Source organism: Electrophorus electricus, unplaced genomic scaffold (assembly GCF_041902795.1).
Source record: "Electrophorus electricus isolate QZ-2024a unplaced genomic scaffold, ASM4190279v1 Scaffold36, whole genome shotgun sequence".
In the NCBI taxonomy this organism is placed as follows: Eukaryota; Metazoa; Chordata; class Actinopteri; order Gymnotiformes; family Gymnotidae; genus Electrophorus; species Electrophorus electricus.
Window position 1 is genome coordinate 1,604,146 of NW_027658649.1, and position 17,919 is coordinate 1,622,064.

At 37.3% G+C, this 17,919-nt stretch overlaps 1 long non-coding RNA gene across 1 annotated transcript; it reads right to left on the reverse strand.

Moving 5' to 3' along the window:
- Nucleotides 1-16,066: 16,066 nt before the first annotated feature.
- On the reverse strand, nucleotides 16,067-17,196 carry LOC145655828 (uncharacterized). The gene is made up of 3 exons (XR_014121735.1): nucleotides 17,133-17,196; nucleotides 16,279-16,422; nucleotides 16,067-16,152 (listed from the first exon to the last, which is right to left on the reverse strand). It is a non-coding gene; the product is annotated as an uncharacterized LOC145655828 (long non-coding RNA).
- Nucleotides 17,197-17,919: the final 723 nt, after the last annotated feature.

Sequence of the window (17,919 nt, forward strand, 5' to 3'; positions counted from 1 at the left end):
ATGTTGCTGACAAGTTCATTGAATGTTTTGAAGCCAACTACAGCACATGCATGTCTGTGTTGTATCTGGGCTTGGTGTAGTAGGGTCAAGGAAGACTTATTTTTAGCTGAAGACGTCTATCAATAGCAACACACTTAACTGCAGATAACCATATTTACTGCTAAACTTTGGCTGACATCTCAAGTGAGGCGCACTTCATACAGAATGAATACAAGAGTTAATTTACTGTCTTGTGCAATTCAATATAACAAGCTCATGGTTCATTGCAGGTGGAGCCACCGTCCTTGTTGATTGAAAACCTTAAGAAGCAGAAGCAACAGTCCTATTCCAAGCTAGAGAAAAAAGGCACAGGACTCTCACACAGCAGACTCTGAAATGGAAGATCTCTCACATTAAGGTATGGCTATGCAGCCTTGAATTTTTATCTCCAGACATTCTTGTGTGGTTCCTAGATTTTTGCCACATTCCATTCATTTTCTCAAGTACACTTTAAATAGAAAATAAAGATATAGATGCAGTAATTAATTGAAGAGAATAGCTGGTGCCATCTTTATTCTGAGCTCAATGTTGCATACAGACGAGGTATTGTCCACAGAATGTCTAACAGTCTCAGGTGGGTTCAATCTTTATACATTTTCATCAAGTTACAAAACCATTTTTTATTAAAATTGTATCTTTAGGTGGTATCCTGGCCTCAATGCGGGACTTGCCACAGAGGCCATATTTGGTCATTCTCACTTCCTGCTTACTTCAAAAGCCTAATTTGGTCTTTTACAATTCCTGCCATCATATTATTACATTAATAATTTCATTTTATTACCTCACTTGAGTACACCTCTGGCTGGATATTGAACCACTTGGTTGTAATCCTAAATGAATCATGAATGATGCAATCAAAAGATCACTGCTTGAAGCCAAGCAAAAAAGTTTGATTTTTCACATTCACAGACATGAAGAACCAGCAGGACGAACCAAGACTGATGTGAACTGTGTGGGAAAGTAGACTTTGCACATACTGTAGAACAAAACCGCTTTGATGAAGTTGTAAGCAAAGAGCTATTAAGAACATAAGCCTGTGTAAATCCTGATAAGCAATTGTAGTTCAGAAGTGTTTGAATATGTGTATTGTTTGTTTGTATTTTCACAGGCCAAAAACAAGTACTGATTAGCAAGATTTACTACCTCCCAGTACACCATTTCTTTTTACTGCCTGAGTAGATGTTGATGGAAGTCAAAAGGCCAACAGAAGCAACAGCCATCTGGTGGTTGCTTCCAGACTACCAGATCAGCTTGATATTCTCTATTGCCTCTCTCTGGCAGAAGACCCACCAGGTCATTCCACATTTGCATAGTTTTGGTGATGCTCTTTGCTTTGGCTTCAGTGTCACTTTGGTGGGCTTCTTTGGATGGGATGATTCCCCCGCTGAGAGTGTGCGGGCTGTTGTGGAGAGAGGATGTGTCTCCAGAGTCACATCCAGACCCACATATGGCCATCGCAACCAGAAAAGCACAGGTGAGGAAGGTAAGGCTTCTGAGAGCTACCAGCCAAGCAGGTGTGGACAGAAAAGAGGTGCTCTGTAGCAAAGAGAAAGGAAGCTGATTGCTTGGTATGTAAAAGGACAGAAACCTGGAAGCTGGTGTGGATAGTATGAAACCCACCAAAAATGAAAACAACAGCTTCATTTGGAAAAAAAAACAAAAAACCCAACAAAATGCAGCAAGAGAGAACAGGTCTTTGCTCATCTTAGATAAATCAGTGTTTGATATAATCAATGCTTAAAAAAGCAAGGTAGCCAGGAACAAAAAAGTAACCAAAAGTATTCAAGGTGAAATGTGCAGTGTATTGGCTCAGTCATTTCAACTGTTCCCCATTTTTTTTATATCAATTTTCATCTCTGACAAGGAAGATGTGGAGGGGAACCTGGGAGGCTGTTGGACAGGGTAATGAACTGGATTGCAGGCTCAAACACTGTATGCACTTGAAGGACAGTGTTCACTGCAGTTCTGTGTATGCCTTTTTTTCTATCGTGACTTTGTATCAACCGGGAAGGAGCAACTGTCATTCACACCCAACAGGAATGCAGCTAGTTGTGACCTTGAGAATTCTTGGCTATGGAATCGCCAAAAAGTATCTTAAGCACTTTAGCACCATTCTAAGACAACCATTGACAATAATTACTCACCTTAATGAATGCTTTGTCCGCATCTTGGCTGCATCTGAGCTGGTGGTTGAAAAGCAGGGCCCGCAGCTGTCGGTTCTGGTGCTGGATGTCATACTGCTCAGCGGTCTGACAGGCACGCACAACTCGTAGGTCTGTTCAAGGTGGTGCTTGTACACCTCAATTTCCATCGTAATTGTCCTATACAACCATTAAAAATTTGACAGAAGTTAAAAAACAGCAGAACGGTTTGTTACAACTGGAAAAAAATAAATAAGAAAAGATTGTTTGTTGTACATGAAAGTCAGTCAGCCATGAGGATAAGCCCTCTTGTCCAAAGTTCTGATCAGCAGTTATGACCTCCTAACACTGCAAGAAAAAAGAAAACAAATGCATCAAAGTTGGCGTTATACTCAGTAAGAACTCAGTAGACTAAGAAACTGCAAAATACTCAGAGAACTCTGTGCATGAGTCAGTGGCTCAATAGTCCAACTAAAATCAGCCAGGACCACAGTTTAGTTGGGCTAAACATGAGTCAACTAAATCCTTAGTCAGAGAATGATATTCTGTCTTTGCTGCTTACATGATCAGCTTCTTTCAAATAGCCATGTAAACTTAGTCAACTTAGTTATTTAGGAATAATATCAAACTACATGTGGGCCATCAGATCCTGTTTGCCCTTGAAGACCCACTCACAATCTCTGCCCAAGTCAGAGACTATTTAGAGCTATTATCTTAATTCCAGCACTGGACATGCATTACCTTGCACAGTTTCACAGCTCTGGCACTGCAATCAACAATGCATACGTCTTAACTAAGAAGGCAACAGTTCAAATGGAAAACCTACTTCCTCTCTGGGAGTGAAGGAAGCCAGCTGCTTGATCTTCAGTGTCTGGTTGAGTCTTGGATGCATCAAGCACAGGGACACCAGCTGATACCCCATGGTTGAGGTGCTCCATATATTGTGCAAGGATCGGTTCGTTATAATCACCATTCTGCATTTTTTTAACAGCAGCAACAGCATAAAATGGTTCAGTTAAGGGTGCATCATTGGAAGACTTTCACTAAAATATGTCCTCACCATGTCTCAAATACAGCAATACCTCTTAGAAGCCATTGTACTGCACACAGAATGGACAGTCCCAGCAGTTTCTGTTCCCATATGGAACCTCAGTGTTTTGATTACAGAAAAAGCAATTCACAATGACATGAACTGGTTTCTTCCTATTGAATAGGGAGTTTATATATATAACTGAATTTGATCAAACTGTAGCAATGATTGTGAGCAAGGATCTTTCATTTTACAGCCTAAAAATGAAAGTGACAAATAAATGTATGTGACAAATAAACCAAACTTGAAACTTTATATAAATAGCTTCCTGTTAAATATACACAGTTAATCAGTCATTAAAAACTACATTCTATTAATTAAGAATGTTTATGAAAGTTAATTTAATCTAACTAACAATAAATGAACAGTCGAATATTGTAGTTCAAACAGTCCGATAGCTGTAGTAATGGCTTACCTCATTTTGCTTATTTAGAGAGAACGATAAATTTGAAAACCCACAGGTTTGTGAATTTGGGTCTCTAAATCATACAAAAGTAGGTTTTCTATTTCTGAACAGTTAGCTAGCTAACAAACTACCAGCACCTAAACGATCAAAGTTGAAAGATGAACAATGAAATGGTTCCACAAGGAATGGTTTATAGCCCGAGTTAGACACTCGCTGACCTCAACTATTAGCTAGCTAACCAGCTTATCGCTGTGATAAAGCGATACAATTTTTAACAATGAGGACATGAATAAAGTATCCTTTACAATTTTCACAATATTGTTAACGTAACTGTAATATCTGAAAACGGACCACACAGGAAGGTCTAAAAATGAACAACTGCAAACACCCCGTTCCTTATCTTACCTCGTTAGGTAGCTAAAATAGCTAACCTAGGTTAGACCCTTTAACCATTTAAAGGTCTGAACTGTCAAACTGCGTTTCCGTTAGGCAGATAGTTTGACGCCGTTTGGTGAAACTTATGCAGCCATATAAATGATTTGATCGCCGATACCTTTAGACATCATGGAATAAAAGAGGCTTATTTTAGCTGATGTGTGTGTGGAGTTGTTTGGGGGCAGCTATGCGCTGGAAGCTAAGCGTTGCTTCAGTGGCTTCTAGCATGGACTAGCTACGATCATAATTCTGCTACAAAATGTATAAATGAGGAAATATACAATTATTTACATTATTACAGCATTTACAGTATTAAAAGCGTGATTTAATGGGATGAATAGTTAACTAGCTAACGTTAGCTATCCTAGCTTGATGGCTATCTTTGCTCACTAACGGTTACTGCATCTTAGGGCCAACTTTATGCTGCACTTCGCCCCCTAGCGGGCCCGCGGGAGAATCCACACTGGCATACTCAAATAAATCACTTTATAACATCCAATATTCTTAAAGTACACTACATTTTTCGAGATAACATTTCTTAGGAATAAAACAATTACCTGCTTACTGATTTTCAGATGTCTACATGCAGCCTAATTTGGTCTTTTACACTTCCTTCCATCATGTTATTACATAAATAATTTCATTTTGTTACCTCAGTGTCAGGAATTCTGTCACTGAGCCACAGTTCTATGAAAACTAAAGCACAACAGTCTCTACACTCGCGTTGGGTGCTATGCTAGAGTTGACCTGTTGACCAGGGAACAGACATTGGAGAGCAGGATGGACAGTACAGCTGGTCTGCTAGGGTTAGCTTTTTTTTTTTTTTTTTTTTTTTTTTCTCCAGTGGTAGCTCAGTGGTTAAGGTATCAGAAGGCTGCTGCTTCAAGCCCCCCCACTGCCAACTTACCACTGCTGGGCCCCTGAGTAAGGCTCTTAACCCTCAATTGCTCAAGTTGTACTCAGTCATAATTGTAAGTTGCTTTGGATAAAAATGTGTCAGCTAAATGCCATAAATATAAATCCAGCATGAACTCATGCCCTCTATGGTTTGTTTTTATTCAGCAGTGACTCCTGTCTCTAGGGTTTCTGTGACCTTGAGTATGAGAGAAACATTTTATTTGTGTATATATATATATATATATTACATCTATTGTTATTATTATTATTGTTAGATACTGGAGCCTTTCTGTCTTCAGGCACCCAACACAAGGTCTCTGCCTATCAGCCATGACATGGCGGCTTGACCGCGAGCTGGTCGCCCGAGGTCTTCCACTCCTTCTTCTTGTCTCCTTTACCCCTCCCTTTCTCTTTCTTTCTCTCCCTGTCTCTCTTTAAGCACAGGAGTACCTCATGGCGGGTACGGGAACAGCTCGTGGGTCGTTCATGCCAAGAACATCTAATTTTTAATAACCTTGTCTCTTTCCTTTCTACACAGACCCTCAGAACATGCCTCACTTTTCCCCGTCATCCTGTAGATTTAGATAGTAGATATAGGACACATATATACTCTGTGCTTTCCTCAATAAAGTTGAACTCTCTTCATTCACTACCTTGGTGTCAGTGTCTCTTGACTTCCCCAGATCCAGCTACAGAGGACGGAGGGCAGAGGGTAACTTGGAGGAGATCGAAACTGAAGGACTTGTCACTTTGAACCAGTTCCTAACAAGAAGTACAAAATACATAAAGTCTACCTTAAACATTGATAAGTGCAATAAACAATAAGTACTAGAGTACTACTAGACCAGCAAGTAGTAAGTTGCAGTAGTTTAGCTTTGAGATCACAAGAGACCACACAAGCACCTGGGTAGCTTCCTGCGAAAGAAAGGGCCGAATCCTTCGTATGTTACAAAGGAGAAATCTGAAACATGAGTTGAGGATGACAACTGGTTGTCCAAAGTTATGATCGTGATACCGGGGAGTTCTCAAAGGGAACTGTGAGGTCCTGATAAGGGCTGGGAGTACCCGGGATGTACAGAAGGTTGCATGTTAGCTAGGACAGCTAGCTGGCTCATTCGCTTTCTATCCATCTTAAAACTGCCAAAGTCTCGAAGTAAACATCACTAGTGAGTTATTCTACACATCTGGCATTAGCAGAGTGTTACAATAATAACAGTTCACCGCAGCAGTAAAGCGATAAACACTTGTCTTATGTAGCTGACAAGCTCGCAAAATACACCAAGCCCGTTGTCATAGCAACCAGCACTTAGCTTGCTCGAACTAGCCTAGCTAAGATAGCCTTAATGGGCTAACAAAGACTCATTTCTACGCCAGGCGCACATACTACAAATGCATATTAGCTACATAACTGTTCAAATAAATGCGTGTATTACCATGCTATTCATTAATTTTCCTGTATGTGCACAACTGTAGACCGGGGGTTCTTTAACGTAATCCTCTTCGCCATTAGCTTAGCTAGCTAATAAAGCTAAGCTAGTTAGCCAGCCTAGCTAACTAACTGATATGTTTCAATGTGGAGACGCAGTAAGAGTGTCTCTAATAATTTGAGTTTGTTTTCAGTCGGTACGTACACTCAAACGGTGTCATACAGTTATTGAATAAATCAGCAGAAGCTGTTATTAAAATAATTTTCTGCGTCCTTTCGAGGTCTTACCTTGACAGTGGTGAAGCTTAGCAGTGGTAACCTACATACGATTCGCATTAAATAAATTAAATACAAAAAAACATGTCCATGTCTTTGTGAAATTTATTCTATGAGAATAATTTAATATTACTTGCTTTGGAAAAAGCAAACACTTCATGCCAAACTTAAAGTGTGCAGGGCACAGTAATTGCTGTAGAAGACACATACATGTATTTTCACAATACACAGGCTGTTCATGTCTGTTCAGTACATATGGTTATATTACACCTTGGTTATGTGTAATATGGATATAAATGTTAAAATGTGCTATTACAGAACACGACACCTGTTGCGTTTTATATTGGTAAATCTCTGATATGACCACTGTAACAAAGTTGCGGTTATAAATACGTGAAACATTTTGATCGACTGAAATGTAGATGTATGTACATGCAATATATTTGTGATTATGTAAATTAAACAGCTATTCTTATTCTTATGGCTAGCTAAATAAATTGCAATTTCGTCGTCTTCAAGGTATGGCATGGTGTTTATTCATTCTTCGGCATACAAAATGACGCCTTTTCACGTTGTGGAACTACAAATATGGCGGCCTTTTTTCTTTAGCGTTTTAATGACGTAAAAGCAGAGTCTCACCGTAAAGTCGGGCAGGAGGATCTGGACTCATTTATTTCTTCGTATCTTCCGCCATCTAGCGGTCAATAACGGGTAGTCTTGAATTGATTTCTATCGCGTAATACTTTGGATATAAATGTTTAAATTTCCTGTTGCAGGACAGACAAAGTATAGTCAACCAGTTCTAACCTTTTGATAAAAACTTGAACTTCAAAGTAGGTGAATCTATTTCCTTAAACCAATCAGATCACAGTTAATTTACATAACATCAATGCTTTGAGTGCTTTAGATATGAGAACATCACAGTGATCTTTCTGCTCACACATCAGTCAGTCTATAATTCTGTATTATGTGTTTCTATAGCTTCCAACTTTCATGAGTTCCTTGAATCTGTGGAGAAAAGTGCAGACCAATGTAGTTTCTTATTTGTGAACATTTATACATTCATTTTAATTTATTTATCATTTAAATGTTTTATTACTTTTAATTTATAGACATAAGGACACAGAAAACTGACTGAATTGTTACAAGGTAATATTTTCTAGACTGTGTTTACCATATGTTTTTATTTCTAAACGTTAATGCAGTGTGTTAATCTGTCACACCGAGGCAGAAGGGGTGAATCTGATATACCCCTCTTCCATTGTCAACTATTCAGAGTCCTCCAGTGGAGCTCATACAACTAAAGAAACACATACAGAGGTCACTGGAGGTTCTAAGTTACATCTAAAGTGGTCTAGTTCTGACGTTGTGAGGATAAGCAGGATGCGGGGACGAGGCACGATGAAACGCACTTTTATTTTTGCAAACATGCAAAACATACAACAAAGCTCAAATACTATGCACATCTCAAACACCAACACACGTACTATGAAACACGAGACATATATACACCCAAGCCGATTACACATAACAGAGAACAGGTGAACGGCACGACAGTGTGTGGCAACACAGACGAACACACACACACCAAGATGTTTGAGGAGGGGGCGGGGCCACAACATGACACTAAGCCTGTACACACTGTTCCAACACTACCCTGTAGGGCACCATCTCCATGGAAGTATATTTTTAAAAGCATGTTTGATAACCATATTTATACTGGAACAATTTAATCAAATGAGTTGTGTTTTTTGTTCCTCTCTAAGACGGTTCGGATGCCGATATTGAGATTTGAGTCTGAGCAAGTTGAGAAACCCACTGTGAGGGTTTCTGGGTGCTCTGGAGGAGCATCCAGAAGTTGTACACCTGCACCAAGCCTGAGACCCCTCTGCCCCTGACACAATTGCCCAGGAATGCGGGCATGTACCTAGACTATGAGGATGGACAGCTGTCTTTCTATTACATACTAACATATCTACATATTTATCGGAAACCTCCGGGAGAAGAAGCTGTATCTCCTCTTTGCGCTGCTGGACAGACACACTTATGACACTGTACTCATCAAAAGCAGCACCAGAGATGCACTGAGTCATATCCCGCTACACACCGGTCAGACCAGCTTGTTTGCACATTTTGTCATAAAACTTAAGATGTCATTTGTTGCTGTTATATATAAAATTACCAAATTAAAAAATAAATAAATCAAAAAGTACTTGTGGCTAGAGAAGCACAGCCAATCACATAAACAAGATATAATGTCAGTAATGTTTGCGGCAGGCGTTTAAAATGTGCCCAGACTCATATTCAAAAATATCCATGTTTCAACAGTTTGAAGGTGGCCATGACACTAACAGTTTGGTGGAAATTCCACAAGATATCAAACTCCACACTCACACGAACTATTCATTCTCCCATTTGGAACAATCCAGGCTTTACCATGAACAAAAATATTAAACTTTACATCTTGGATAGAAAAAGGCATTACAAACCTTAAACATATTTATCCTAAGACTTGTTTCATGTCACGCCCACAACTAGCCCCAAAATATGCTATAGAAAGCCCCCAGTTCCTACAATACCATCAGCTAAGATCACCTATGTGTTCAAAAATCAATTCCGATACCTACATCCATATCAGAATTTATAAACAAGCATTCTTAATACAAAAAACCTATTATCTAAGATATACAAAATAATAGTGAAATCAAATCTCACAGTTACTCTCCCATCGAGACAATAGGAGGAACATTTATTACTAGCCCCCGACGCTGCAGTTTGGATTAAAATGTGTAATAATAATTACCACATGACAGCAACACTAACCTACAATGCATTCAGTACAAAATAATACAGAGTACATTATACTACACATTGGATGTTTAAAATTGGTTTCACAAGCTCAGCAATCTGTACATACTTTACTCAAATCACAGTTGACGATTACATTCACGCCACGTGGCAGAGCACACCTATCAAGCAATTTTGGCAAGTCGTCATCAAGTTCGAGTTCAAGTTCAAGTGGTTTTATTGTCATTTCAGGTATATATACAAGTACACAACAAAAACGAAACAACGTTCCTCCAGGGCCATGGTGCAACATAAAAACAACAGTGCAACAGACAACATGCTACACAAGTGCAAACAGTCCAATATAGTGCATCACCAACATATCCCATGCTTTAAATAACCATATCCATCCAACACCATCTTTATGTCTCCTAGGAGACATATCATCAACCAATATGACAGGATACTATGTATAACATTATTATATTGATATAATAAAAATATTCTTGCAAAAAAACAACAAACAAAAAAACATATTCATGAACTGGAAAACAAAAAATAATATTAGTGTCACCCAATAGAAAAATCTATTGATAGAGTATATATATCAATAGAATAATTCTCAGAATTAATCAATAACAGAACCAATAATCTAGAGTGGACACCTTTGATAAAATCCATACAGAGCCAATCCATAAACGATAAATATCACACTCTAATACGTGTACATATACAATCCAACATACATGTACTCACACATAACCATATACATAGATACATACATACATACATACATACATACATACATACACACACACACACACACACACACATTATTCCTGTAATGGTGCAGATGGCGAATACTTAAAAATATTATATATACATTTTGCGTTTGTCTGTTCATCTGTCTGTCTTATTTTGAATAATAAAGCTCTAAAGGTCCACTGATGGGGGGTAATAAATTCATATATTTATTTCTGCAGATTTCTAAAAGAAGAGGCTGTGGTCAGGGTGGAGTGAATCTTTGATAACCAAGATTGTTGTTGTTTTGGCCTTCGAATAGACAATGGCATTACCCAGTGTCAGGTCTTTCTCAGTAAACTGCAGAGAATGATATAGAGGGCAAGAAATGGTCAAGCACAGTTTAATTGGGTGTGTGTCTGTGAAAAACACTACAGCTCTCTGATACATTTTTGTTTCAAGATTTAATCATCATGCAAATGATTGTGATTAATGTTTTGTCTGTTTAATTCAAATATTATACTATAAACCTAATATTTTAATAGGGTTGGCAACTTTCTAGATCCGATTACTACGTGTTGTTCATGTAACTGTGCAAATAAACTGCAAACACAATTACTTTTAGAAGTATCATCCAGTTTGTTTTCACAATTGCCAAAATGTAATGAATCACAGCCAGTGTTCTAAAACAGAGCTGGAATGTATTCCTGGTTGATGTGCCCTGTGTCTGGTTAAAAAAAAAAAAAAAAAAAATTGGTGGATGAATTTTCAATGAAAGTGCTTCACTCAGCAGCCATTAATGATTCTTATATCCAGTATGAATAAATTGAAATTCCTATCCTTGTATCAGGTGCAGCAATTGTGTGTAACAATTGTGAAGCAAAAAAGCAAAAGCAAAATTGTAATATAACAATATAGGTAATATAGAACTTGATCTAATGATATTAATTAGGCTATGCAAATAACACAACTACTGCGGTAGCACATCATTTATGCCTGTTGAATAGGCAGTTTTCTGCTTTGCAGATACTTGAAATCTTTTACTAATCTTTCCCCAAATCCAGTAGGAGCTGCCTTTTACATTAACATGCCAGGATACACACTCACTGGATGTTTAATCTTTCTAGTGGTTAAGCTATATTCTTATAGTCAAGAAAGATATTTTTTAATTATTAATCAGTTAAAAGGATTTCTTACTGTAGGCCTATTATAAACAACATGGAGGAAATAAAAATAAAAATACTTGAGTTAGACAGTGGACACAGGTTGCTAATAAATCAAGTAAATGAAACTGGATGGACTGCTTAATTATGTAACAACACAACATTTATGGCGACGAAGATGTTTCACACATATACATTCTTACGTGATGCTGACCTCGATATCCATATTTCACATTGATACTGTAACACTATAGATGAAACTAAACCTCACATTCTCGTCACGTTGATAAGCTTTTTGAAAGTTTGATCATGATCAAAGATCATGATCTTTGTTTTCTAAGTGTGTTTCCAAATTGCCTTTGACTGCTGTATGCCTAATTGCGGCATTTAGCACCTCATTTCGTCTCTAATTTTTGACATGTACTCTTGACATAAGTCTTGCATAAGTGGAAAGTCGATCAGCCCCCATTTAAAAATGGTAAGCTTTTACTGTCACGTTAATAACATCACGCACACGCACACATAATGCTTCGACTGTCCTACACTTTAAATATCTTTTGCACATTATGGAGGGTGAGCATAGTTACCAGTTCCCTTCATGCAAAAGGGTTGTCTTAGGTTACTGTAAAGTCTAATGCACATTTGGAATTATTAAAAGTAGTTTATAATCAATACAAAATTTTACTGGGAGCCAAAGTAAAGTAGCTAAGATATGATTGATGTGATCAAATTTTCTAGCTCTATTAAGAACTATGGCTGCTGCATTTTGAATTCGCTAGGCACTTTAGGCACTTAATAGCACAGCTAGATAGTAAGGGATTACAGTAGTCCAATATTGAAGTAATAAATGCATGGACTACCTTTTCTGCATTATGTGTGGAGAGCATGTTCCTAATCTTTGAAATGTTTCTAAGGTGGAGAAAGGGGGTCCTAGAAACATTATTTATTTACGTGAGCTTCGAACGAGAGACTGGGATCCATAACTCCAAGATCTTTAACTGTTAGAGAAGATGTGATTGGGAGACCATTGAGGTTCATTGAGTAATTAGAGAGCGGAGACCTAGCTGACTCTGGGCTTAATAGAAATACCTCTGAATGTCTCTGAATGTTAGAAATTAATTAAAAATACTAATGTCAATGTATTTACAACGCATGTATTTAGGACGTAATTTTTTCAATCACAACAAAATATGTTGTTGTATTTTTTGCATTATGCTTACTACAGAATTAACAGTCAACTGTTCAGTGACTTTGCATGTAGAGTTGTAACACTGCTTATTACTAGAACTGTGGCTAGAATCAAAATCAACGCTAGTGTCATTCCTAAACCCCAATCAGCTAGTCGTAAAGTTAACATTCAAATAGAAAATAAAGATGCAGACTTCAGAATTAGTTAAAGAGAATAGCTGAGAGAATAGAATAAATTATCCGTTACTACCCCTGTCTTTTATCATCCCTCCATCCCTCCATCCCATGCCATCTTCCTCTATTATTTGCTTTTCTATTTTGTTCTGGTATCTCCTTATCTCTTTTAAAAAAAAAACATTGGCCAAAAGACTAACAAAAACACTGACATACTTAAGACCTTTAATATTTTTTTTAAATATAACATTAAAAGGAGAATGTTACTTATTTCACCCTGACTGTCCACTTATATATCTGGTTTGAGTATGATTTTCCTTGTTCAAGTGAAAACAGTAACAAATGTAGCATGTCACAAATATATACATGACTATGTATGAAAAATGAAAGACATCAACATGAAACACTGGAGCTGATTTCAGTTAAGCACCTAGTTATGGAAACTATAAAGACTAACATTGTCATAAAAATGTTGTGAAAGTTAATGCTTAGAAGATTACAAGTGGCTAAGACATACCTTGTTATAGGCTGTGCTTACTGATGTACACCAGGTGGACATAGTGTCAAAGCAGAGGGTCTGATGGAGCAGGTGGAACATCAACATTTAAAACAAAAATGAACTGCTTGTATTTAGTGAACTAAATAAGGCATAAGCGTCCTATGCATCGCATACAGATCCCTATAAGCTTTGATAAAATCCATCCTCATGTAAAAGATGTATTGTCCCAATCATAGTAAGTGAAAACTATGACATAAAAAACTTTCTTTACCTAATATAAGCAGGCAATTATCTTTTAATTTGACCTACCCCAGTAAATCACGGTATCTAAGTTGATGAATAACAGGAATAATCACAAACTTCTAATGAAGCAAAGTAATATATAATTACAATTATAAAGGACTAATTTGGTTTGTCTCCCCCAAAGCCATTAGAATGTTCTTTATATAACAAGTGAAAATTACCTACACCAATGTGATATACAAACCAATCCTGCTTTTATTACACAGAAGAGCTGAGCAATTATGGGGAGGCACCCTAAAAAGTTGAGGGTGGAATTACCTGTCAATAAACAAAGTACAGAATAGAAAAGCAAAACTATTCTGTTGCATCGTCTTTGAAATGACTCTGCAAGGAAAATGTTGATATGAATAAATGCTTGCATTCCTTTCTGATACAAGTCAAAAAATATCTTTAAAGTGGCTCAAACATAAGAACTATGTGCATTCCTTCAAAAACATATACAAACCAATGAAAAAATCTCCCCTAATATGTGTATATACACAAGTGTCTGTGGGAGCCCCAAAGCTATATTATGCATTCAAATAACAAAATATATATCACAGTCCCTACAAAAAATGAAAGTAAAAAAGCTAACAAACAACAAAAAGGGGAAAATCATAAATGAAAATATCCCAAAAATAATTTACTAATGTCATGTTTGTAAGCAGCCCTGCTTTCCTGCTTCCTAAAATGGTGACATATTTTAGGTACTCAGGCCACTGGAAACAAAAATATACACAGCAGTTCTTCCACACATTTAGAGGAACCTGATTTTTTGTTAGATAAATATGTGTCGGTTATGACCGTTAAAAAGACCTGAACAAAAAAAAATGTTTGGATTTTTATTCGCTGTCACCTTTCATCACGGGCAACATAAAAATTCACACTACTGCAATATCGCTAACATGTTACTGGCATGCGAATAAGACACCTGAGCACAGAGAGAAACCCAGTGTTATGATTACAGTTGACATTGGAACTAGCTAGATAGCTCATATTAAGACACTTCTTTGGAGAACACGTGCTAAAGTGTTTTCCCCACAATCTATATGCATAATTTATTTGCCAACTGTGACCAGAGAGAGAACATACCTTACTCACAGCCTAGGACATGCATGGATTTTGATGAGGACTGCATATGCCTGGGATCAATTCAAACACGTCATGACGATGATATAAAACCTGATGAAACAAGCTTGACAAGCAGCAGTTCCGTTTTTCTGTGAAAGTATCAAGCACAGATGAAGACGTTTCTATGGTTATCTCGGTTTTATAAATATTAGCCTATAGAGTTGGGCTTAGTACGTGAATAAAAGATGGAATTAAACATGCATAAATTACGGTGTCCTGGAAAACCCATCGTGCTGCAAATACACAAAGCATATTCATCAAAGTGGTAACACACTTTAGAAATGCGGTGCAAATTCAGAAAACGCATACAACTTCAGGAACAAATCCCGTCACAACACAACGGTAGTGCTGTTTCCGGAGGACACGGAAAGGGGCGGACTTCTATGAGATTAGCGTGAAGTCTATTGGAAGTAGTGACAACTAAGTAAAAAGGGTTGTTTTTTTTCCAGTTACCACGGTGTTATCAAGGGTAGGTATGTGATACAGAATGGAAGACTGACCTATTCATGCTCTGCATTCTTGCATATTTATTTATACATAAGGCAGCCTTAAAAACATGGGATGGAAATCCCATTTAACAAAATATGCACTGTTTTACAGTCAGAGTGAAATAAGTAACATTCTCCTTTTAATATATATATTTTAAATGTTAAAATTCTTAACTATGTCAGTTAAGCTGCCAAAAATGCCCCTTTTGAAATTTGTATTTCTAATGTCACAAGAACACTTTATTTACGTATCTCTGCCTATTCAGCCTATAGAGGTTTAGCACACCCACTTAAATTGCCTTTCTCAGGCATTTCAGCTCTGAGTACCTTTTGAATGAAGCACAATACAGGGCAGCCAATCATAAAGGAGCTCATTTATCCTACATCCGTCTCAAAGGTGCAGTAGCAACAGGTGTCTGTTGAATTCCGAGCGATATATATATATAGAAGTTGGAAATTGGTTGTGTAAAAATGAATTGTGATTGTTAAGCCACACAGATGTAAGTGGACATCGAGGGAAAAAATAGTGTGGGTGCCAAGTATGGTGATTGTATCTTAAAGGCTGTAGGAAATGTTACATTCAGAATGTTTCTGAGACAAAAAAAATAACATATAATTACTATCCATGGTATAATTGACTGTGTTGCAGACAACATAGGCAAGGATTAGACTGAAAAATGTCAGAGTATTTTTAATGCTGTTTATTGCTGTCGTCAGAGGTTATGCAGCCATATCCTCCCTAGCAAGTACGGCGTCTAATACCTGCAGACACAAATACCGTGTTGAGCAATATTTAATTACATCTACTTGAAATGCATATTTAATTGCATTGTTAGTATTTATGGAAAACAAGTGTTAGGATTACTCTGCTGCATTGCAGACTTTCTCACTCTAACAACTGTGGATTCCATTTCCTCAATCAGTTGGCCCATATCATGTTCACAGGTATCATACTGCATCTTTATGAAATAATTCAATTTCACCTCCAACTATGAAGAGAAACAGTGTTAAGCAATATTTAATTACATCTACTTGAAATGCATAGTTCATAGCATTGTGAGAATTTATGGAAAACAAGTGTTAGGATTGCTCTGTTCCACTGCAGACTTTCTCACTCTAGCAAACATGGCTTCCAGGTCCTCAGTACACTCATCCCAGTCATTGTCATCGTAAATCTGATTCAAAGGAGTCTTTTTAGGAAGCATCATCTTGAAATTCATATCTGGAGGTTCTATCTTTTTGAAAGACTTCAGTTCCACCTGTAGATATAAGTAGAAATATTGTTGAACAGTATTTAAATACATTTAATTGAAATATGACTTTAATTACATTTTGATGCATTTGGAATTTATAGTTTGTATTGGACTGGAAAGGAAACAAATACAATTTTTATCGCATAGCCGTTATCACATAGCCTGCAGGCCTAATGATGTAAAAATGTGCCCCCAAACATCAAATGTTCAACAGAAATAACAGGACCTGACACACTAAGGTACCGTAGACCCATTCAAATTGTGCTATTGGAATAATAAATTCCAATGCATTCAGTCATTTTAACTAGTGTTGATTTTGATTCTAGCCACAATTATACTAATAATCAGTGTTACAACTCAGCATGCAAAGTCACCGAACAGTCGACTGTTAATTCTATAGTAAGGAGAATGTAAAACAAACAAACAAAAAACCCACCAACAGTATTTTTTTTTCCTGTAATTGACAAAGATTGCATATGCTAAATGTATGTGTCCTAAATATATTCTAAATAAATTGACATTAGTGTTTTTAATTAATTTCTCCAACATTTGTTGAAATGCATTTGTAATTTATATTCAAAGACATTTCAGTGTACTTAAGTACAAGTATTAAATTAGCATCACTGTTCACCATAGCTGTTTTTCCATTTTTTGTGGCTTTTGTCCCTTGCCTCAGTATGGCTTTAAATCATTTGTCTTGGTTCTACTTTACTTACCATGGCTGATTCAGTTCTCTCAGTAGGCAAGTCATTTTTCAATAAATACTTTGGTCTAGTATCTGTTTAAAAAGTAACAGAAAATGTCTTATTAGCGTTGTATAGATACTTAGAACACTTCTACGTAGATCTCTCTCTCTCAGACAAACACACACACACACACAGTTCATCCAAGAAGTCATCCTCTATTCTGGCAGGGATCTGGGCTCGTGTTTTTTCGTTTTTCTTTTTCCCATATTTACCAAATATCCCGTGCTTTTCCTTTTCATATTTCTCAGAAGGAACATGTTCCTTGCGTCTTGGATTGCAATTGTAACTACCGCACTGACCCATAATAAATTTAGTGTACCCGTTATCTGTGATCTGTAGTCTAAAAATGGGTCACAGAAATTGTTCATTTGAAAAATCTGTTCTTTGACTACATCATAATCGCTTAATTGATGCGGCTGCATTATGACATCACACGCCACCCACTGAAATAAAAGCTGAGGATGTCATTGCAGAGGTAGGAGGAGCCAGAGTAGAATATTACAGAATATTACATTGCTTGAATAGTGGCTCTGTCTGCCCTGGGGGTATTATTGAAACCCAAAGGCTGAAAGGATGGGGAGAGAGAGAGCGAGAGAGCGAGCGAGCGACCATGTGTGAACATATTCTTGTCACGGTATGCCCCCCCCCCAAACGTCTCCCCGTGTGTATTTGCTTGTGTGTGTGTGTGTGTGTGTGTTCATCCGTGTGGCCATGCTCCCTTGTGTTTCACGGCTGCCCTTCATTGTGTTGTTATTGT